A 24,055-nucleotide genomic window follows, 5' to 3' on the forward strand; every position below is an offset into this window, starting at 1 on the left:
ATTTTTTTAAATGGTTTGCAATATAAAATGTCTTAGATATGTTTTATTAACAATAAAACACTTAAATTAAAACAAAACTATGTGTCATTATCTGACACGTTTAAGTGTTTTTCTTAGTGGTTAAGGGTGTCATAGAATGACCCACCACACAGAACATATTAAATTTGCTTATTAAGTCCTAGACTGCTTGCCATGGATTGTCTGCAGCTTTATCAGACAGACAGGTAGGAAGCTGTGGTGAGTGGGTGAGGTGGGCAGGTGATGTCACAGCGTCCTATGACACCTCTGATTAGGCCCAAGAATGACAGCTCCGCCACTGAGCCATCGTAACGGTCTCCAAGGAGACTAGAGGGAAAATATAAAAAGGGGTGGGAAAATGCCACATGCAGGAATGAATAAAGACAGGAGTGATGTTGTCACTCAGTCATAGACACCCATTTCTAATGCCGACTGTACCAGTGTCTCTGAGATGTGGAAGATTCTAGGCTTAGATATGGTTAGGGCTAGTTGCGTAGCTGTGGAAGATTCTAGGCTTAGATATGGTTAGGGCTAGTTGCGTAGCTGTGGAAGATTCTAGGCTTAGATGTGGCTAGAGCTTGTTGTGTAGGTGAGGAAACAAGGAAACAACAGTGAAATCCTCCATCTGGATACAGCCAGATTCGCACACAACAGACACATAAGCCTCCAAATCAGAACAGTTTACCTTGAATATAAAATCCTGAATGTGTAACGGGTCAGGAACCAAGTGAAAGTGTTGCTTCCGTCCAACCTGAGCTTGAACCAGGGACGCTTTGAACACATTGACAACTGTCACTCACAAAAGCATCGTTATCCGTCACTCCACAAAAGCCGCGTTATCCGTCACTCCACAAAAGCCGTGACAACTACAAAAGCTGCAACAACTACTTTGTCTCAGAGCGGGCGACGTCACCAACTGAGCACTACTAGAGCACAACAAGTTAGTCATTTCACATAGACTAGACTAGCATAACAAAAATTAACAGTTTAATTACAAATGTTCAGACAGAAACCCAGACAAACACTCTCTATTAATCAGACAGAAAAACATTGAGACCTAAGCCCCCTGGACTAAGCTCTTGTTTGTGGTCGAGAACACGTTCGAACACTTGGCTGTCAGCTTCACTTCTATGAGGTCAGACAATCGCCGGTAACCCTGTGACGACCCTAGTTAGATAAGTAGCACCGCCACCCTGCCTTGGAGAATAGAGCAGGAAGTTGAGGCACTTGCATTACTCAGACCCATTCCACGGCCCACAATGCACTTCATTTCCGTACCAGCATTACACAAACAGCGTACACATCGTGACCCCGATGGGGAAAAAGTGCAACACAAGCATTCCCAACAGGAACTTGAAGGAACTTAAAATGAAGAGAAAAACAATGCTTAAGAGTGACCAAAGTTCAAAAGACAATGCTTGTCTTAGAGCTGAAGTTCCACTAAGTTATTTTACACTTGAAGTATAAAGAATCAGAGAGGTATAAAGAATCAGATAGAAAGGCCTTGTAGCAGATAGCAATTTTTGCTGTGGTCTTGCAGTTGAAACCTCAGGTTAGATGAGTCAGGACATGACAGCGGTAGGTGTTGATAGCTCCGGGGTGAAGTTTCCCCTAGGCACAGAACTACAGTAGAATCAGCTTCCCCCTCCTATTAACCATTAGTGTTGAAAATGCTAAACTGACCCAAGATCAGCGTCTACAGGCAACTTTGTGGTGATACTAACCTGCAGAAGAAGCTCTGGAGGTGTCAGTCAGGAGGAAGGAGGCCCAGCCTGGCAGGTGGCCAAGTTCACAGTCCTCCAGCGGAGATCAGGTCCTGAAAACACAGGTTCATTGAGTCTCAAAACAGATACTATAAAGTCCATCATCTAATTTCCTTGTTCCTTCAAAATCAAAACCTTTTGGCGACAAAACTTAACCTGAACAATATTCAAAGCTAGTTATTCCTCTCTGTCTATCTCTAGTCCAATCATCATGTAAGCAGGTCCAGCAATTCACATCACCACAACACACATTTCCAACCTCTAGGACCTTGTTTATTGATCATGCATCGCACTGATCCATAGATTTACCGAACACTTTTGACCCGAGAGGCCACATGAATACAATGTTACCAGAGGTTGAGAATTTGTTGGACAGCAACTGTGGCTAGTTAGTCACAAGTGCAGGCCTTCGTGATTCTCTTGCAGACGGGTTTTTTTGAGGGCAACGGCGCAGCAGTCTGATAGAAACTGGGAGGCACAGTGGCTACAGACACACACCACTTCCTTTTGTGCAACACTTCCTCTCATTTAGCGTGCACTTCGGATTTTCCGCTAGACTCCCTGGTCCATACCTCCTGTGAGGCTACAATCGACAGAACATCCTTAGTGTTAGTTCAACCAAGACTCGTGTTCACTGCAATCAACTCAGCCAATGGTTTGAGGTACAAGATGGGGGGAAACAATCCTCATTGTCACAACCCTAGAAATATAAATTCTAGTTCTATGGTCACAACAAATGTTTTTTGCATAGTCACCCTTAAAGAATCACTGGTAAAGAGAACCCTCATGGCAATAAAAACATTTTTTTACCATTTTGGATTTGAAAGGTTACTTGAAATAAACCACACTCCCCTTAGAGTTCTCTGGCCCTTTTCAGCTTTTCAGAACGTGGTTGAGTGCAGGTTCAGTAGACTGTGAGACGATTAGGACGCTGTACTATCCACTATACACCAGCCTGCATACAAATAGGCTGCAAACAAATGGCCTTCCATAACGGACTAGGGGTGGTCATGCAGAAATGTGATCGGACTTCTAGCACTGAGACTTTCGCCTATAACAACAGAGCTAGTCGCTCTAAGATTGAGCTGTAGAGACAAACCGTCAACATCAAATATATCTAGGCTTTGAGATGGCTGGGAAAAAAATACCTGCATAGTACTACTCTGGTGGCTATGGGATATCAAACCCCATCTCAGATCGCCCTTATGTTTCAATGTGGAACCTTATTACCCCTGTAATACCCCTTCTACCATTCTTTTAACCATTTGTTTGTGATACGTCCCTCTTTAAAACCTACAGTGTATCAACATTGTAAGGGGCTGTAGGTCTCACAGGAGAGGTCTTAAACATGTCTCGAGACGTCTTCATTTATATGTCTTAAGAGATCTCAAGACTCAAAATGGCTGGGTATGAAATTTGAACATGGTAAATACAAGACACAAAGTATCGTTGCCGCCTGTAGCATTGAATGAAAGGGTAGCCAGAGCGCATTTGGCCTCCCTTGATAAAATAAAAATGTATAAAATAATAGCCAATCAGCATTGAGCTAAACTGAGTGAGCTCAGCTGTGAATGGTCCTGGGGCCCCCCCAAAAAAAGTATAAAGGGAAGCCAGTTTAGATTTGGCTTCAGACCAATCACAAAAGCCAAATGTCATTGACAGAAAAAAACTATTGAATTGTTACATCTCGTTGTGTCGTTGTCCTCCGGTGGCTAGCTAGCTAGCTAAAATCGTCCCTTTCCAAAATTAGACATGGGGAGGTGATCGGGATTTGGACTTGTGGTTTTACTTAATTCTCCATACTGGCCAATGATTATAACGGTGATTCTTATCCAACCATTATTTCATACATCGTGCCCCTGGCCTGGGAAGGTGGAAGTTCAACATGTAGCTAGATGTGGTATGCTAATGTTAACTAGCTGGCCTGGCGCATCGTTGCCCACGAAAGGAAGTTAAGCTAGCGAGCAAACATTTTAGCCAGGTAGCCTAGGACAACAAAAACTAAAAGTGTGTATTGTATGACAGAGTCATAGACCGTTTTGGTAAGATGAAAGAGGAGGGTGGCATTGGTGTTTCTCTACAAGTAGGGTGAGTCAACATATTTTTCTACTTGCATGCACACACACAGAAATCAGTAACATGGACAGCCACATCATATTTAGCTTACGTTGATTGGACTAAATCGTTTTTGGTATCTTTTAGTTGTCACTGTATAAGACTTAGCATAAGTAATTAGATGACGTTGAAATGTTGAAGTTGAAATTGGTTCTAAATAAATAGTTGTTCAGTAGACCGAAAATGTCAGACACATGACCTTTCTTGACCATGCTGTTGGTCATGTAACAGTTTTTTATGTGTAATATGTTTTGTGGACTTCACCGGACAGATGTTGCTCTTTGGTTCTGTAATGAAACAAATGTGTGGTTGAATTAATTATGCCACTATGTCTTATTGTCTCGGCCTTAAGGCCTATACATCACGGTGTCAAGGCATATGAACTAACAGGTTCTCGAGCAAACAATGCAATTATCACAACACATAGGTTGTAATATGGCTTTCTTTTCTGGCTTGGCTTCCCCAGTCATTGTACCCACGCACCGCTACTGAAGACATGACTCGTTTGTGAATTTTGTCTGTGGTATAATCAATTAATTTAGTTAACTGTAATATCTTCCATTAGGTTCCTAGTGAATACAACCCTGCAGCATTCACACACACACACACACACACACACACACACACACACACACACACACACACACACACGCAAACACCAGCTTGTTATGTGAATGGAGACTACTGAGGCGGCCTCAGAGCTTCAATTCCTCTCCACAGTGCCCAATTTGTTTTCATATATTTTGTTGAATTGTCACATCCATGCATATAGATCTGCCTCAGTTTCCGTCCTTAGTAAGCTGCGTTTTGTCTTATTTAGGGCTTATTTAACCGGCTCTAGTTTCAATATGATCATCTTCATTCCCCTGTATAAAAGCGTGAGTCAGTTTTCCTCAGCTCTAAGCCCCATCCATCTCACTGGCAACAAGGAATTGGAAGATGTTGTCATGGTAACAACCCGTAATTAAGTTTCCATTTGAGGATTTATCCAACATGTAAAACGACACCAGCTTGCTAAAAATATTTTTCAGAATATTATAAAATCTCAGGATATAAAATTTATGTGGGGGAAAAAAATAAGAAATAATGGCAATAGGAAAAATTATAATTCATGATCTACAGCAAACCTTTAGGTTGACCACAAAAAATATAAAATACTTTGGATGTTTAATAAGTGAAAACAACTAAACAAATGTATGAAGATAACTATATCCTGTTACTCAACAATATGAAAACGGATCCATCTAAATGGAACAATCTTGTTACAGGTAGAATAAATCTCTTCAGAATGGCACTGCTCCCAAAGTATTGATATATACAGCGCCAATCAAAAGTTTGGACACACCTACTCATTCAAGGGTTTTTCTTTATTTTTACTGTTTTCTACATCATAGTGAAGACATCAAAACTATGAAATAAACAGATATGGAATCATGTAGTAACCAAAAAAAGTGTTGAACAAATCAAATCAAAACTAAATATGTTATATTTGAGATTCTTCAAAGTAGCTACCATTTGCCTTGATGACAGCTTTGCACGCGCTTGGCATTCTCTCAACCAGCTCCATGAAATGAATTTCAATTAACAAGTGTGCCTTGCTAAAAGTTCATTTGTGGCATTTCACATTTTGGTCTGGTACTGTATTTTCGGTAATACCCATCACCCCACCAAATACATCCTTTAAAAAAGTATACTCGGTCATAACATACTTTACAAAGAAAAATACAACTCAGAATATAAAGGAAGGTTTTACATCTTCCTAAGTCTGATGGGGGTTTTATCCTTCCAGACTAGGAATGGTATCAACTCGTCACCCAAGGATTTTTAATTGTTCCATATAGGTAAATGCAACAGCAGGTACATATTGAAGATGTGCATGCTCATCCCCAGAATCTTTATCTTTATTTATTTATTTCCAAAGGATAAAGCTAAGAACAATAACAATGTGATAGTCATGAACATTATAACACTTCCACTGATGGTTGGCACAAATAATCCGAATTCAGTAACTTGTTGTTTACCGTATTTTCGCTGCAACCAGTAGCCTGTAGTGTACCGTAAAATTACAGGCACATAAAACCCCCTAAGGTTGATGTTTGTGCCCCGTGGACATCTAATTAGCATAATCATAATTTTAAAACCCCATACAAATATGTCAGTTTAGAGCCTCCCGGGTGGCGCAGTGGTCTAGGGCACTGCATCGCAGCGCTAGCTGTGCCACCAGAGACTCTGGGTTCGCGCCCAGGCTCTGTTGCAGCCAGCCGTGCCCGGGAGGTCCGTGGGGCAACGCACAATTGGCATAGCGTCGTCCGGGTTAGGGAGGATTTGGCCGGTAAGGATATCCTTGTCTCATCGTGCACCAGCGACTCCTGTGGCGGGCCCGGGCGCAGTGCGCGCTACCCAAGGTGGCCAGGTGCACGGTGTTTCCTCCGACACATTGGTGCGGCTGGCTTCCGGGTTGGAGGCACGCTGTGTTAAGAAGCAGTGCGGCTTGGTTGGGTTGTGTTTCGGAGGACGCATGGCTTTCGACCTTCGTCTCTCCCGAATCCGTACGGGAGTTGTAGCGATGAGACAAGATAGTAATTACTAACAATTGGGTAGAAAAAATATATATATATCAGTGAACAGAGAGATATAGAGATATTTTTTTGCATTGGATGCATCTCAATCCACCGCATCTGCATATGTAACAATTTCACATTATATGTCAGTTGAAAAAAGTAAAGTAAATATGGAGACTTTTTAGTGACAAAAAATAAGGGGTACATTTTTTTATTTTTATATATATAATAATTATTATTATTTAGATTTGGGGGGGGACTATATGTTGTTCCATATAGTGAATATGTTATTCAATGCATTTGTATGGGCTAACAGGCCAAATAAACATTTTAATAAAATATTTTTTTTCAATACTTTTGATACTTCAAGGGTTCTTAAAATTCAAAATCAAGTAGCAAAATTATCCTTGGTATGACTTTGCCAAAAATAAGCAGTTAAATACATGGGGGGGAAAATATATGTTTCCTGATCTTTCGTATATTTCTCAGATATAGCAAAGACATTTCAGAACAAACTTCCTTCATATTTTTTTGGGGGGGGACTTTGTTATTCAATGCGTTTGTATTGGAGGTCGACCGATCAATCGGAATGGACGATTAATTAGGGTCGATTTCAAGTTTTCATAACAATCGGTAATCTGCATTTTTGGACACCGATTACATTGCACTCCACGAGGAGACTCCGTGGCAGGCTACCTACCTGTTATGCGAGTGCAGCAAGGAGCTAAGGTAAGGTGCCAGCTAGAATTAAACGTATCTTATAAAAAAAACAATTGATGTTAACATAATCACTAGTTAATTAACTACACATGGTTGACGATATTACTAGTTTATCTAGCTTGTTCTGCATTGCATATAATTGATGTGGTGCCTGTTAAATTTATCATTGAATCACAGCCTACTTCGCCAAACGGGTGATTTAACAAGCGCATTCGCAAAAAAAGCGCTGTTGTTGCACCAATGTGTACCTAACCATAAACATCAATGCCTTTCTTAAAATCAATACAAGTATACATTTTTAAACCTGCATATTTAGTTAATATTGCCTGCTAACATGAATTTCTTTTAACTAGTGAAATTGTGTCACTTCTCTTGCGTTCTGTGCAACAGAGTCAGGGTATATGCAGCAGTTTGGGCCGCCTGGCTCGTTGCGAACTGTGTGAAGACCATTTCTTCCTAACAAAGACAGCCAACTTTGCCAAACGGGGGATGATTTAACAAAAGCGCATTTGCGAAAAAAGCACAATCATTGCAGTAATGTACCTAACCATAAACATCTGCCTTTTTAAAAATCAATACACAGAAGAATATTTTTTTAAACCTGCATATTTAGTTAAAATAAATGAATGTTATTAGGCTATATTAAACTAGGCAAATTGTGTCACTTCTCTTGCGTTCATTGCACGCAGAGTCAGGGTATATGCAAAGGTTTGGGCCGCCTGGCTCATTGCGTACTAATTTGCCAGAATTTTATGTAATTATGACATAACATTGAAGGTTGTGCAATGTAACAGCAATATTTAGACTATTGGATGCCACCCATTAGATAAAATACGTAACGGTTCCGTATCTCATTGAAATAATAAACATTTTGTTTTCGAATTGATAGTTTCCAGATTTGACCATATTAATGACCTAAGGCTCATATTTCTGTGTGTTATTATATTATAATTAAGTCTATGATTTGATAGAGCAGTCTGACTGTGCGGTGGTAGGCAGCAGCAGGCTCGTAAGCATTCAATTCAAACAGCACGTTACTTCATTTGCCAGCAGCTCTTCGCAATGCTTCAAGCATTGCGCTGTTTATGACTTCAAGCCTATCAACTCCCGAGATTATGCTGGCAATACTAAAGTACTTATTAGAACATAAAGGTCAAAGGTATATGAAATACAAATGGAACATTAAACATGTGTATTTGAGACTAAATTTATTTTATTGATGTATTAAGTTAAAATAAGTGTTCATTGTTCATTCAGTATTGTTGTAATTGTCATTATTACATATGTGTATATATGTATGTTAAAAAATAATAAAAAATAAAAACAAATCGGCCAATTAATCGGTCTCGATGTTGAAAAATCATAATCGGTCGACCTCTAGTTTGTATGGGCTAATAGCAGTAAGGCTCAAAAAATGTTTCCTTCTTATAACATTTCCATATCAATCAAATGCTATTTGTCACATGCGCCGAATACAACAGTGAAATGCTTACTTACAAGCCCTTAAACAACAATGCAGATAAGAATAAAAAAATATATATATACACAAATAAAAAAATAAAAAGTAACTAATAATTAAAGAGCAGCAGTAAAATAACAATAGCGAGGCTATATACAGGGGGTACCGGTACAGTCAATGTGCAGGGGCACTGGTTAGTCGAGGTAATATGTACATGTAGGTAGAGTTATTAAAGTGACTATGCATAGATAATAACAGAGTAGCAGCAGCGTAAAAGGGGGGGGGGGGGGGCAATGCAAATAGTCTGGGTAGCCATTTGATTAGATGTTCAGGAGTCTTATGGCTTGGGGGTAGAAGCTGTTTAGAAGCCTCTTGGACCTAGACTTGGCGCTGCGGTACCGCTTGCCGTGTGGTAGCAGAGAGAACAGTCTATGATTAGGGTGGCTGGAGCCTGTGACAATTTTTAGGGCTTTCCTCTGACACCATCTGGTATAGAGGTCCTGGATGGCAGGAAGCTTGGCCCCAGTGATGTACTGGGCCATACGCACTACCCGCTGTAGTGCCTTGCGGTCGGAGGCCGAGCAGTTGCCATACAAGGCAGTGATGCAATCCGTCAGGATGCTCTCAATGGTGCAGCTGTAGAACCTTTTGAGGATCTGAGGACCCATGCCAAATGTTTTCAATCTCCTGAGGGGGAAAAGGTTTTGCCGTGCCCTCTTCACAACTGTCTTGGTATGTTTGGACCATGTTAGTTTGTTGGTGATGTGGACGCCAAGGAACTTGAAGCTCTCAACCTGCTCCACTACAGCCCAGTCGATGATCGGGACATTCTCGGTCCTCCTTTTCCCGCAGTCCACAATCATCTCCTTTATCATGATCATGTTGAGGGAGAGGTGGTTGACCTTGCACCACACGGTCAGGTCACTGACCTCCTCCCTATAGGCTCGTCATTGTGGGTGATCAGGCCTACCACTGTTGTGTCATCAGCAAACTTAATGATGGTGTTGGAGTCATGCCTGGCCGTGAGTGAACAGGGAGTACAGGAGGGGACTGAGTACACACCCCTGAGGGGCCCCTGTGTTGAGGATCAGTGTGGCGGATGTGTTGTTACCTACGCTTACCACCTGGAGACAGCCCATCAGGAAGTCCAGGATCCAGTTGCAGAGGGAGGTGTTTAGTCCCAGGGTCCTTAGCTTAGTGATGAGCTTTGAGGGCACTATGGTGTTGAACGCTGAGCTGTAGTCAATGAATAGCATTCTCACATAAGTGTTCCTTTTGTTCAGGTGTGAAAGGGCAGTGTGGAGTGCAATAGATATTGCATCAAATGTGGATCTGTTGGGGCAGTATATGCAAATTGGAGTGGGTCTAGGGTTTCTGGGAAAATTGTGTTGATGTGAGCCATAACCAGCCTTTCAAAGCACTTCATGGCTACAGACGTGAGTGCTACGGGTCGGTAGTCATTTAGGCAGGTTACCTTAGTGTTCTTGGGCACAGGGACTATGGTGATCTGCTTGAAACATGTTGGTATTACAGACTCAGACAGAGGGAGGTTGAAAATGTCAGTGAAGATACCTGCCTGTCGGTCAGCGCATGCTCTGAGTACACGTCCTGGTAATCCATCTGGCCCTGCGGCCTTGTGAATGTTGACTCTGTTTAAAGGTCTTATTCACATCGGCTGCGAAAAGCGTGATCACACAGTCGTCCTGAACAGCTGTTGCGCTCTTGCATGTTTCAGTATTACTTTCCTCGGAGCGAGCATAGAAGCAATTTAGCTCATCTGGTAGGCTCGTGTCACTGGGCAGCTCTCGGCTGTGCTTCCCTTTGTAGTCTGTAAAAGTTTGCAAGCCCTACCACATCTGACGAGTGTCGGAGCCGGTGTAGTACGATTCGTGTGTTGTATTGATGCTTTGCCTGTTTGATGGTTCGTCAGAGGGCATAGCAGGATTTCTTATAAACTTCCGGGTTAGAGTTCTGCTTCTTGAAAGCAGCAGCTCTATCCTTTAGCTCAGTGTGGATGTTGTCTGTAATCCATGGCTTCTGATTGGGGTATATACGTACAGTCACTCTGGGGACGACGTCATCGATGCACTTATTGATGAAGCCAATGACTGATGTGGTGTACTCCTCAATGCCATCAGAAGAATCACGGAACATATTCCAGTCTGTGCTAGCAAAACAGTCCTGTAGCTTAGCATCTGCTTCATCTGACCAATTTTTCTATTGACAGAGTCACTGATGCTTCCTGCTTTAATTTTTGTTGTAAACAGGAATTAAGAGGATAGAATTATGGTCAGACTTGCCAAATGGAGGGCAAGAGCTTTGTACGCATCTCTGTGTGTGGAGTAAAGGTGGTCTAGAGTTTTTTGCCTTCTGGTTGCACATTTAACATGCTGGTTGAAATGAGGTAAAACGGATTTAAGTTTCCCTGCATTAAAGTCCCCGGCCACTAGGAGCGCCACCTCTGGATGAGCTTTTCTTGTTTTCTTATGTCCATATACAGCTTATTGAGTACCAATGCCAGCATCAGTTTGTGGTAAATATTATCATGAGATACTCTCCCTCAGGCGAGCAAAACCTTGAGACTTCCTTAGGTATCATGCACCGGCTGTTGCTTACAAATATGCACTGACCGCCACCCCTTACCAGAGTCTGCTGTTCTATCCTGCCGATACAGTGTATAACCTGCAACCTGAATGATATTCATGTCATCGTTCAGCCACGACTCGGTGAAACATAAGATATTACAGTTTTTAATGTCCTGTTGGTAGGATATACATGTACGTCCACTTTATTATCCAGCGATTGTACGTTAGCCAATAGTACCGATGGCAAAGGCAGATTAGCCACTCGTCGCCGGATCCTCACAAGGCACCTCGGTCTTCCATCCGCGAAATCTCCCTCTCTTACGATTAATGGGGATGAGGGCATGTTCAGGTGTCTGGAGTAAATCCCTCTCATCTGACTCCTTAAAGAACAATTATTCGTCCAATTCAAGGTGAGTAATCGCTGTTCTGATGTCCAGAAGCTCTTTTCGGTCATTAGAGATGGTAGCAGTAACAATATGTACAAAATAAGTTAAACAATGTGAAAAAAACAAAGAAAATAGCACGGTTTGTTAAGAACCAATAAAACGGCAGCCATCCCCTCCGGCGCCATTCCAGTATAGCTTAGTAGTGGTTGAGGGAGTGGATGGAAAATGGGTTTACAGCCTGCGAATCCAAGCTGAAGTCAAAGACAAAGTAGTGTACAGCTGTTAAAAAAAATAAAAACAGTAGCCTACAGTAATAAAGATATGTGCACGTACATCTAAATGTAAAAATAACTGCAACTCAGGTATGATATAGTTATAGAGGTCTAAAATATTTGTCTTGGAATGCTATGATTCCTGGGATTACTGTATATTGTGGTGTTATTATAAAGTAATACAATTATTTGTCAGATAAACAAATAATGAATTAAATGACCTACAGTGCTTTCAGAAAGTATTCACACCCCTTTACTTTCTCAAAATTTTGTTGTGTTACAGCCTGAATTTAAAATAGTTAAAATTGAGATTGTGTCACTGATCTACACACAACACCACATAATGTCAAAGTGGCATTTTTTTAAATTAATTGTTTTTAATTAAAGCTGGAATGTCTTGAGTCAATAAGTTTTCAACCCCTTTGTTATGTCAAGCCTAAATCAGTTCAGGAATAAATATGTTCTTAACAAATCGCATAATAAGTTGCATTGACTGATTATGTGTTCAATAATAGTGGTTAAAAATTTTTTTATGACTATCCCATCTCTGTACCACACATATATCTGCAAGGTCCCTCAATCGAGTATTGAATTTCAAGCACAGATTCAACCACAAAGACCATGGAGGGTTTTCAGTGTCTCGCAAAGAAGGGCACCGGTTGGTATATGTGTAAAACAAAAAGCAGACACTGAATATCCCTTTGAGCATGGTGAACTTAAGTAATACTGCAAAAAAAACGTGACAAATAAATTTGATTTTTGTCCTGAATACGAAGTGTTATGTTTGGGGCAAATCCAACACATCACCAAGTATCAGTCTTCATATTTTCAAGCATGGTGGTGGCTGCAACATGTTATTGGTATGCTTGTCATCTGCAAGGACTGTGGAGTTTTTTGGGGGATAAAAAGAAACTGAATCCTGCCATAAGCACAGGCAAAATCGCAGAGGAAAACCTGGTTCAGTATGCTTTCCAACAGAGAATTTGGGAGGTGAATTCACCTTTCAGCAGGACAATAACCTAAAACACAAGGGCAAATATTCACTGGAGTTGCTTACCATGACAACATTAAATGTTCCTGAGTGGCCTAGTTACAGTTTTGACTCAAATCGGCTTGGAAATCTATGGCAAAACTTGAAAATTGCTGTTAAGCAATGATCAACAATCAACTTGACAGAGCTTGAAGAATATTTTAAGAATAATGGGCAAATATTGTACAATCCAGGTGTGCAAATCTCTTAGAGGCTTACACCAAAAGATTCACAGCTGTAATCAGCGCCAAAGGTGCTTCTCGAAACTATTGACTCTGGGGTGTGAATATTTATGTAAATGTCATATTTCTGTATTTCATTTTAAATACATTTGGCAACATTTCTAAAAACATGTTTTCACTTTGTTATTATGGGGTATTGTGTGTAGACGGGTAAGAAGAAAAAAAATGATTCATTCAAATTTGAATTCAGGCTGTAACAACCAAATAGAGAATAAATCAAGGACTAATGAATAGTTTTTGAATGTTATGTATACTGGGAATACAGCGCATGTAGATTAGCCTATACTGTGTATCTTCTCAAAGAAATCACTATGAAATTATGCTCCAGAATTGATTGAGACTAAACTGAAATGCATTGCAGTCACATAGATATGAGTCATCATGCCATACAGGATGAGTAGATTGATATTCATGTGAGAGAATTTACTGGGTCAACTCCACTGAGCTCCCACTGCAGAGAGGCTTTCATGGTGATTTCACATAAAGGAGACAAACCCGGCCAGGCTGAGCAGACAGAGCAACACACATCATTGTTACTTAACTGTGGGCCTGGCTGCATATTGGTTTTATGGGATTAATCTAAAATGATCTTTCTCTGGGTTAATGACCCATTCAATTACAGCTATGTGATAACTCATTCACAGGATTCCCACATAGAGGAACAACTCCCGCTTTGTAACTTTAGATTCAACTGCCTGAAAATGAAAGTAAGATTAGGGCTATGTCTCTCAGTAGTAACAGAAGTACTTAACACATGGCTGACACAACAAAGCACAGCGAGAATTCCTTTATTTACAGCATCTGTTCCTACAATGGACAGGCAGTGGTGTGTTTGCCCCATACAAGTGCCATGCTGGCAAAGCCTGTTTACCTCTCGTATGCCATGGAGGTGACGTCTTAAAATGGACCACAGTGTCCCTCTCTTTAGGCTACGCTATCACAGTGCCATTCTTAAGTGAAAGGAATAATGTGGTTGTTGAGTTGTGCTAGTAACTTAGAATAACACTCCATTGTGGGTCTCTGTAGACTACATCTCAGATCTGTATAATATTTGGGGGAAAGTATGCTATTATAAGTAATATCACCATAGCCTACATACAGAGCACTGAGATTAAGCATGTGGTATTTGTACAGCAGATGTTGCACTCAACATCATGGCAATATACCACAGCCTAGTCACATTACCAGCATGACATTATTACACTAACTTACTGAACATTTTCACTTCCACTTTCAGTGTATGAGACTGCAAAGGCATGGAAGGGGTTAAGAAAGGATGGAAATTATTTAAAATTCTTGCTCTTCATATTCAATATCAATGCTTATCACATATCCAGGTATTGGCACTTAGATCATAAACCCAGCCATAAGGTAATATTTTAGCACTGTAGCTAGTCTACAATGCACTATGACGAATGGTCTGTCATCAAGATGAAGCAGCATCTGCACACAAACGTGATATGCTACATACAGGGAAAAATAACGTAAACACGAGTAAATGTGGGATACAAAGTATATTGAAAGCAGGTGCTTCCACATATAAGTTTCGTTCATGGAGCAAAACAGCCTACGCTTAAGGTCAGGGGGTTGAATTAATTTAGAGGAAGGAAGTTATCGATGCACTTAAACCACAAACAGACACACACTAAAATGTGTAGCCATATTACATGAAACAAAATGCTTATATTTTTTGCAATGTTCTGGCAATGCCTTTCACACACAACGGCGATAAAGAGAATAACACAGACCCCAATGAATGTTACTCCTGCTGTTGGCTACTCTCCCTGCTCCTATCACAGCAGCACAATTACTTGGCCGGCATACATAATAACAAAACAGTATTGTGTTTGAGACTACCTTAAACAAATAACATGAAAAAAAAAGGTTTTACCTTGATGCTCGAAGTACGAAAAAAGGGAGTCGCCGTACACCTGGTTGCACGATAGCAGCTCAAAGAATAACGAGTTGCTTCAGCTGTCTGCTATTTCCCGGTAGGTCGAACGTCATGGAAAAATCTAAATGGGATCCTTGGGACGTCCCAACTCTGACGTCACCACATTGAAATTGAAATTTTAAAACGATTAAGGCAAGGATGATTTAGTATGACGATATGTAGAAACTGCTTCCCCAATAGAAATTCCCGATTACGCTTGTAGACGATGTCATGGCGACATTGAGTAACTTTAGAGCTCGCCAACACAGAGTTTCTAAAGCCAGATGCGCAACATCACGAGACTTCCGGTGACGGTTTTGAAACACACCAAGCCGACCAAGCTGAGGTTAGGGGTTAGAGAAGTCAATGAGAGAAGTGAAACATTCTTCCTTAGTTGTTACATTTAAAAAAATCTAAAGATAAAACCTAGATTTGGGCTAATTTCATAAGTAGTTGAATATGTTGTTACTCCAACTGCATGAAAGTGACAAACTGACACGTTTCCATTTTCGTCAAAAACAACTTTATATCGAAGGCTTGCCTTTGAGTTGATGGCCTGCACTTGCGCAGCTCGGGGCGAGATGTCTGCGCATGCGCCTATCTGGCCAATGACGACATGACATCGTCTACAGGCTGATTGTGGATTTCAGTGGACACCTCATAGTACCCATAAAACCTAGCAGTCAAACTCGAAAATGGTTCCAATCGTTTTTGCGCTATATATTTTTAACATAGTGAGGCTTAACTTGGCGTGATGATGTTTTGATAATATATTCGCCTCTATTTACAAAAAAAAATAAAAAAAATAGTGAGCAGAGCAGTAAATCAAAAAAGTGATTTGTATTACTTGTTTGTATAGTATGTTGACTTTGGTGTCTATTTCAAACCTTATGGCATTTTTCAAGGATGAGCATAAGAGCATTAAAAGGGGAGAAGACCACTATTAACACTGGCCACGTGGAGAAGTGCAGGGGCAATTTACCTGTTTAGTCTGGGCCAGCATGAGGGATAACGTTTTTCCTGTGTCGTGAGTATAGCTATTAAGTTAAGTTTAGGCATCTTAGCAATACAATGTGTTCTATAGAGCTGTCAACATTCTACAAGGAAATAGACACTTAATCAATTATAACATCCTTAACCAGATTACCCCAGATTTCAGATTTACAGTTGAAGTCGGAAGTTGACATACACATAGGTTGGAGTCATTAAAACTCGTTTTTCAACCACTCCACAAATTTCTTGTTAACAAACTATATTTTTGACAAGTCAGTTATGACATCTACTTCGTGCATGACACAAGTCATTTTTCCAACAATTGTTTACAGACAGATTATTTCACTTATAATTCACTGTATCACAATTCTAGTGGGTCAGAAGTTTACATCCACTAAATTGACTGTGTCTTTAAACAGCTTGGAAAATTCCAGAAAATGATGTTGTGGCTTTAGAAGTTTCTGATAGGCTAATTGACATCATTTGAGTCAATTAGAGGTGTACCTGTGGATGTATTTCAAGGCCTACCTTCAAACTTAGTGCCTCTTTGCTTTACATCATGGAAAATCAAAAGAAATCAGCGAAGACCTCAGAAAAAAACATTGTAGACCTCCACAAGTCTGGTTCATCCTTGGGAGCAATTTCCAAATGCCTGAAGGTACCATGTTCATCTGTACAACCAATAGTATGCAAGTATAAACACCATGGGACCACGCAGCCATCATACCACTCAGGAAGGAGACGCATTCTGTCTCCTAGAGATGAACGTACTTTGATGTGAAAAGTGCAAATCAATCCCAGAACAATAGCAGAAGACCTTGCGAAGATGCTGGAAGAGTCCAATATCGACATAACCTGAAAGGCCGCTCAGCAAGGAAGAAGCCACTGCTCCAAAACCGCCATAACGAAAGCCAGACAACGGTTTGCAACTGCACATGGGGACAAACATCGTACTTTTTGGAGAAATGTCCTCTGGTCTGATGAAACAAAAATAAAACTGCTTGGCCATAATGACCATCGTTATGTTTGGAGGAAAAAGGGGAAGTCTTGCAAGCCGAAGAACACCATCCCAACCGTGAAGCACAGGGGTGTTAGCATCATGTTGTGGGGTTGCTTTGCTGCAGGAGGGACTGGTGCACTTCACAAAATAGATTGCATAATGAGGGAGGAACATTATGTGGATATATTGAAGCAACATCTCAAGACATCAGTCAGGAAGTTAAAGCTTGGTCACAAATGGGTCTTCCAAATGGACAATGACCCCAAGCATACTCCAAAGTTGTGGAAAATGGCTTATGGACAACAGACTCAAGGTATTGAAGTGGCCATCACAAAGCCCTGGCCTCAATCTTATAGAAAATGTGTGGGCAGAACTGAAAAAGCGTGTGCGAGCAAGGAGGCCTACAAACCTGACTCAGTTACACCAGCTCTGTCATGAGGAATGGGCCAAAATTCACCCAACTTATTGTGGGAAGCTTGTGGAAGGCTACCTGAAATGTTTGACCCAAGTTATACAATTTATAGGCAATCCTACCGATACTAATTGAGTGTTTGTAAACTTCTGACCCACTGGGAATGTGATGAAATAAATAAAAGCTGAAATAAATCATTCTCTCTACTATTATTCTGACATTTCACATTCTTAAAATAAAGTTGTGATCCTATTTGACCTAAGACAGGGAAGTTTTTACTACGATTAAATGTCAGGAATTATGAAAAACTGAGTTTAAATGTACGTGGCTAAGGTGTATGTACACTTCCGACTTCAACTGTTGATGAGTAATACAGTAACTTAGTTCTAGAATGTTGTCATTGATGAGAATGAATCTAAAAATCTATTGACATTCAGAATTGACTTTGCTTATACATCCAGTCTGTATTGTAGTTGCATGACCAGAGACAAATCTTAAAAGGCACAGTGTTTATTTATTATGAGTGGTACAGTCTTGATTTATAGGATCATTCCCACTGTATGATTAATACAGTATGTCACGTGATAAAATCCCAGGTTATCAATCAAAAGTTTACGGAAAAACTGCACTTGTCCTCATGAAAATTACTGTTTATTAAATATTCTACAGCAGTAATGTCATTAATTAAAATCAACTTTATTTATACAACACATTTCTTACAACAAATGCAGTTCATGGCGTTCAAAGTCATGCATTGAAAGGCACGTGGCACTTAAAATCCTTCCTCTTGGCATTTCTCTATTGGTGACCAGGCGATTCTATCTACCACATGGGAATGCTGCCGTGGAGCTCATAAGTGTAGCCATGTGGCTGCATTAGCTATTTTTGCAGTTATTGGCTGTACGTATGTGGAATGCGAGTAGAGGAAGCCAGTCGTGCCCAACCAGGTGCAGTCAGTGGAGGACCTGTACCCGGCAGAAGACTACAACCCTCTGTCCCGAGAGCCCACAGAGGAGGATCTTCAGTGGCTACGGTGCAGGTTCAGTGGAATGGCATGGCTCCATGAACCTGAGCCATAAGAACCTGTCTGTACCGGACATTGTTAAAAAGAAGGGCACCTAGGGCATGCAGGCATCTTGGCTGGCATGGCGCTGCCGGTGGAGCAGCAGGCAACCTTTTGACAGAGCACCAACCTCAACCAGCACACCATGAGGAGAGGAGGTTGACGGCCAGCAATTTGTAGCAGTTAGGACCAAGCGCGTTACTTTGTCGCTGATATAAAAAAAAATGGTCCTCCAATCACAGTCGTTGGATGGGGTGTTGTCTGTAAAGTGGGGCACAGATAATGAAGATGAGGGTATCAAGGCATTCAAAATGGCTACGGGGATGGATGTGCAGGAGTAAGGGCTTTGGGACACAGGCTATGGGATCCTGGGTATCTCACCGGATGGTTTGGTGGGCACCACAGCAGTGGTGGAGGTCAAAGTGTCCGTATGGTGCAAGAGAATTTACCATTGAAGACGCAGTGAAGTTGAAGGATTTCTATATCCATGAGGAGTGAGGGTCTTACCACCTCCGTGAAGACTATCCTTACTGGCACCAGGTCCAATGGCATCTCCACTGGAAGGGACAGTTGCTTCTTTGTTGAGTGGACCACCATAGCCTCCATCACCATCCCCATCCAGCGTGACGACCTTTGGCAGACTCATATTGCTGGACTAGAGGAGTTTTTCAAGGACTACATGCTCCCAAAGTTGTCACTGCAACAGTAAACATCTGTAAATATCTTATAAATAGTTTTTGCATACAAATCAGTTTTTGTTCTTACCTTGAGGTTTTATTCCAATCAGTTTTTTTGATGGGGTGGGGCACTGGACCAGTGTTTTTGTCGCGCCTCCTGTCAGTACCTGTTTTCAGGGAAGCCTATGGTCCAAAAATATTTCACATAGTTCACACACACACACTAGGCTCCCAGAATAGGTTACATTACATACAAGTTTTGCTCAAAGCAGCCAACTAAAGTAATGTATTTAATGTACGTTCAATCACAATGGCTGGTCTGAGAACTTATATCTGTGATGTTTAAATTATTTCGTACCCCCTTCGTCGTGTGGAGCTTCCTTTTCTGTTAAATGCAGGGCCATTTGGAACATTTGCAATAATGCAATAATTAAAGTAGTCAGCAGATATTTCCGTTTAGCTCATTTTGCTGTTAAACCAGCCCATTTAAAAATGTATCATTACAGCATCATGTCACTCCTCAAACTATAATTTAGCCAGGTGAATTTGTAGATATATCTGCACCGTATGTTAATTTGTCAGCTAATTATCCAGCCAGTTTAAGTGGAATGATTAACTGACAATATTTAAATGAATGGTCAGTGGTGGGTCTTTTTCAAAACTGTATCACCAACTTCATCTGGACAGAAAACAAATAGTTTATCGTAACACAAACCCACCTTGGACAATGTGACAAGTAGTCCCTCAACACCCAACCATAAGTCATAAGAACCATAGACAAACATGACAAACATACTGTACAGATATATCTTCAAATGTACTGTTGTACACAATATTGTATCACATTTGATGAGCTACTGATATGTCCGTCCACAAGCTCGATCTGCTGTAATCTACAACTGGACTCTTGCGCTCGGATCACACGGGCACAGGTTATCCATGTACCGGAAGGCCTGAGGGATGCACTCTGTTGAACTGGAAAACAAAGAGACGTGGTCAGTGGTGGATCTTTTTCCATGCTAAAACACACCATCTTTTATCTGGACAAAAAACGCATTCTTTATTATAACACAAAACCACCTTGGACAATGTGACATGTGGTCCCTCAACACCCAATCCTTACGCCTCATTGTTTGTTTTTGTTTCCCAAACACCAGTCCGGATCTTCCTCTTCTGCCATGGTGGATGAGCACCTTTTCTGGTAAATTCAGGGCCATTTCTCTTTCCCACAGGAAAATGGCACCTGCAGACCCAAGTGTTGTCACTGGGTTTCCGGTCCACCCATCTGAAGAAAATAAAAAATACTAGCTAGCTAATAACTAAAATGGGAACATACTGTATATACAGTGAGGGGGGAAAAGTATTTGATCCCCTGCTGATTTTGTATGTTTGCCCACTGACAAAGAAATGATCTGTAACGATTGTCATAGCTGGAAGAAGGTGAGGACCAAGGTGCAGCGTGGTACGTGTTCGGCATTTTATTAAATATAACTGAACACTAGATAACAAAGTAACAAAAGGCACAACCGAAACAGCTCCGCCAGGTGCAGCACGCACTAAACAGAAAATAACTACGCACCAATCATAGTGGGAAAACAGGCTGCCTAAGTATGGTCCTCAATCAGAGACAACGACAGCTGTCCCTGATTGAGAACCATACCCGGCCAAAAACAAAGAGCCACTCCTTTGTTGCCTTGGCCGTGTGTTTTGGGTCATTGTCATGCTGGAATACTCATCCACGACCCATTTTCAATGGCCTGGCTGAGGGAAGGAGGTTCTCACCCAAGATTTGACGGTATATGGCCCTGTCCATCGTCCCTTTGATGCGGTAAAGTTGTCCTGTCCGATTAGCAGAAAAACACCCCCAAAGCATAATGTTTCCACCTCAATGTTTGACGGTGGGGATTGTGTTCTTGGGGTCATTTTGGTCTCATCTGACAACAACACTTTCACCCAGTTGTCCTCTGAATCATTCAAATGTTCATTGGCAAACTTCACACGGGCATGTATATGTGCTTTCTTGAGCAGGGGGACCTTGCGGGCACTGCAGGATTTCAGTCCTTCACGGCGTAGTGTGTTACCAATTGTTTTCTTGGTGACTATGGTCCCAGCTGCCTTGAGATCATTGACAAGATCCCCCGTGTAGTTCTGGGCTGATTCCTCACCGATCTCATGATCATTGCAACTCCACAAGGTGAGATCTTGCATCGAGCCCCAGGCCGAGGGAGATTGACCGTTCTTTTGTGTTCCTTCCATTTGCGAATAATCGCACCAACTGTTGTCACCTTCTCACCAAGCTGCTTGGCGATGGTCTTGTAGCCCATTCCAGCCTTGTGTAGGTCTACAAGCTTGTCCCTGACATCCTTAGAGAGCTCTTTGGTCTTGGCCATGGTGGAGAGTTTGGAATCTGATTGATTGCTTCTGTGGACAGGTGTCTTTTATACAGGTAACAAGCTGAGATTAGGAGCACTCCCTTTAAGAGTGTGCTCCTAATCTCAGCCCGTTACCTGTATAAAAGACACCTGGGAGCCAGAAATCTTTCTGACTGAGAGGGGGTCAAATACTTATTTCTCTCATTAAAATGAGTTTTTCTGGATTTTGTTGTTGTTATTCTGTCTCTCACTGTTCAAATAAACCTACCATTAAAGTTACAGACGGATAATTTCTTTGTCAGTGGGCAAACGTACAAAATCAGCAGGGGATCAAATACCTTTTTCCCTCGCTGTATTAAAATACATTAATCCACAGACTTGACTATAGTCATGGTAAAATAGACTGGTCTTTGGTCTATCTGCACATCTAAAATCCTACTATGTGGACGAGACATTTCTGCTGGGATGGAGGAATTATCTGGAATGCTCAACTAGATGATCAGGAAAGTCTAGGGTACTATTTCCCAGAAGAGGTGAAGTATTGCAATGAGCTATATGACTGTACTTCTGATTCTAATTCTCAAGAGGGAAGTTAAAACCCTCAGCTATGAGGTCACTGAGGAGAACCAACAATGATAGGGGGATCGTCTGAAAGGGACTGATATGCAGGGATGGAACATAAGGATTTTCGGCACTGGCCAGCAGACCATGATTTCTACCAGCCCTGGTAACATTCAGGTCCTAAATCTGTGGGATGCAATGTTTGTAAAGGCAAAATTTCACTGCTGTGTCAGGTTAGTTTGGCACATTGTCTACTAGCCCAGTCTGAAAAGTACTTGCCTCGGGCGAGCTTAATTTCTATTCCTGCTGTCATGTACAGTGCATTCGGAAAGTATTCAGATCCCTTGACTTTTTTTTGTTATGTTACAGCCTTATTCTAAAATGGACTAAATAATTCCCCCCCCTCATCAATCTACACACAATAGCCCATAATGACAAAGCAAAAACATTTTTTTATAAACTCCATGGTTCATTGCACAAAGCCTATGTGGAAATAAATTGTGCTTTTGTAGAGTTTTTGGGATAAACGCCGAAAATAAAGTCTGTGGGAAACACAGGCTTAGGAGATCTTTTTGTTTTGTTCGATGAAATAATCTTCATCAGCTTTTTGTGAATTTTAAAGCATTTAGGGAGTGAACGTTTTTTATAATAAGGGTTACATGGAGAAAATCAGACCTCTCCAAAATGAAAATGTAAATGGGGGCCCTCCCTTCAATTTTTTTGGGGGACCTAAACCCTCCCTGAACGCTTGAAAAAACAAACATGTGACCCTCCCTTATCCCCAAAATAATAATAAAAACAATTTAGTGGATAGCAGTTTACCCTCACTTCTTGGACAGACCAGAGCCTTAGATACACCGTTGTAGAAACGGTTCTTCATCCTGTAAGCATTACAAAAGCATGTGGCATGATTTGATTTGTTTGACCCACGCGAATGTGACCAAAGACATAACTGAAACAGAACCAACTTGCCACCAGACCATCCGGTGGCCAGTTTATTAGGTACACCCATCTAGTATATCCAGAATAGCCTGAATTATTTGGGGTATGTACACTTTGCTCAATTGTTATCAAGGGACCTAACATGTGCCAGGAAAACATTCCCTAAACCATTACACCACTGCCACCAGTCTGTACCATTGACACCAGGAAGGATGGAGCCATGGATTCATGTACCAACAATCATACCATTCTCAAAATCGCTTAGATCACTCGAATTGCCCATTCTAACTTTCAATCGAACAGTAACTGAATGCCTCAAAGCCTCTCTGCCTGCTTTATATAACCAGCCACAGAAGCGTACCTAATAAACTGTCCACTGAGTGTATACAAATTAATGTGATATTTGATGCTCCCTCTCACTAGTTGATTCTACAATGTAGGCCTACACACATGATTTAAGTTTGTGTGATTGTGTAGTATGGTGGTTGGAGACATGTTTATTCGACATTATAAACAAACGTTACTGTTACTGTCCGACGTTCTGTCACAGATGCACCTCCCCTGACTTCACTCCTCAACTTTCTTCAACACAGTTAGTTGCTTTCGCCTTACCATTCAAACGTGAGGTTGGAATAATAACATGTTCAGCTACTTAAGATGTTGGCTCAAATCTAGGTTGTGCCTTTAGATTTAAAGGACATTAACTAAGGAATAATTGTTCAGTTCTCTCATCGACTTCTCAAACCTCGGTCTGAGACTTCCTAAAATCGCCACTTGATACAGCTACTACCGGAAGTGACTTTTAGCAGCAGATTAGAAGAGCATTTTCGCAAACACTAACCCTTTTCCTAACCTTAACCTTATATCCTAACCTGCTATGTTAATTAACCAGGTGTCTGGTTAGACTGTAAACTCTCCTTCCAGACTCACATTAAGCATCTCCAATCAAAA

At 41.2% G+C, this 24,055-nt stretch overlaps 1 protein-coding gene and 1 pseudogene across 1 annotated transcript in view; one reads left to right on the forward strand and one right to left on the reverse strand.

Moving 5' to 3' along the window:
• The window catches only part of LOC115105180 (CYFIP-related Rac1 interactor B-like), a 59,515-nt gene extending 44,202 nt beyond the window's left edge, over window positions 1-15,313 (reverse strand). Inside the window, exons 1-2 of the mRNA XM_029626873.2 lie at window positions 15,043-15,313; window positions 1,743-1,834 (exon numbers count right to left, since the gene is read on the reverse strand). The gene's annotated coding sequence lies outside the window, so the exon portion shown is untranslated. The remainder of the gene's footprint in view (window positions 1-1,742; window positions 1,835-15,042) is intronic.
• Window positions 1-24,055, forward strand: part of LOC115104532 (elongation factor 1-alpha-like) — a 45,635-nt pseudogene that overhangs the window by 11,876 nt on the left and 9,704 nt on the right.

The sequence above is a fragment of the Oncorhynchus nerka genome, linkage group LG22, assembly GCF_034236695.1.
Source record: "Oncorhynchus nerka isolate Pitt River linkage group LG22, Oner_Uvic_2.0, whole genome shotgun sequence".
Taxonomy (NCBI): domain Eukaryota; kingdom Metazoa; phylum Chordata; class Actinopteri; order Salmoniformes; family Salmonidae; genus Oncorhynchus; species Oncorhynchus nerka.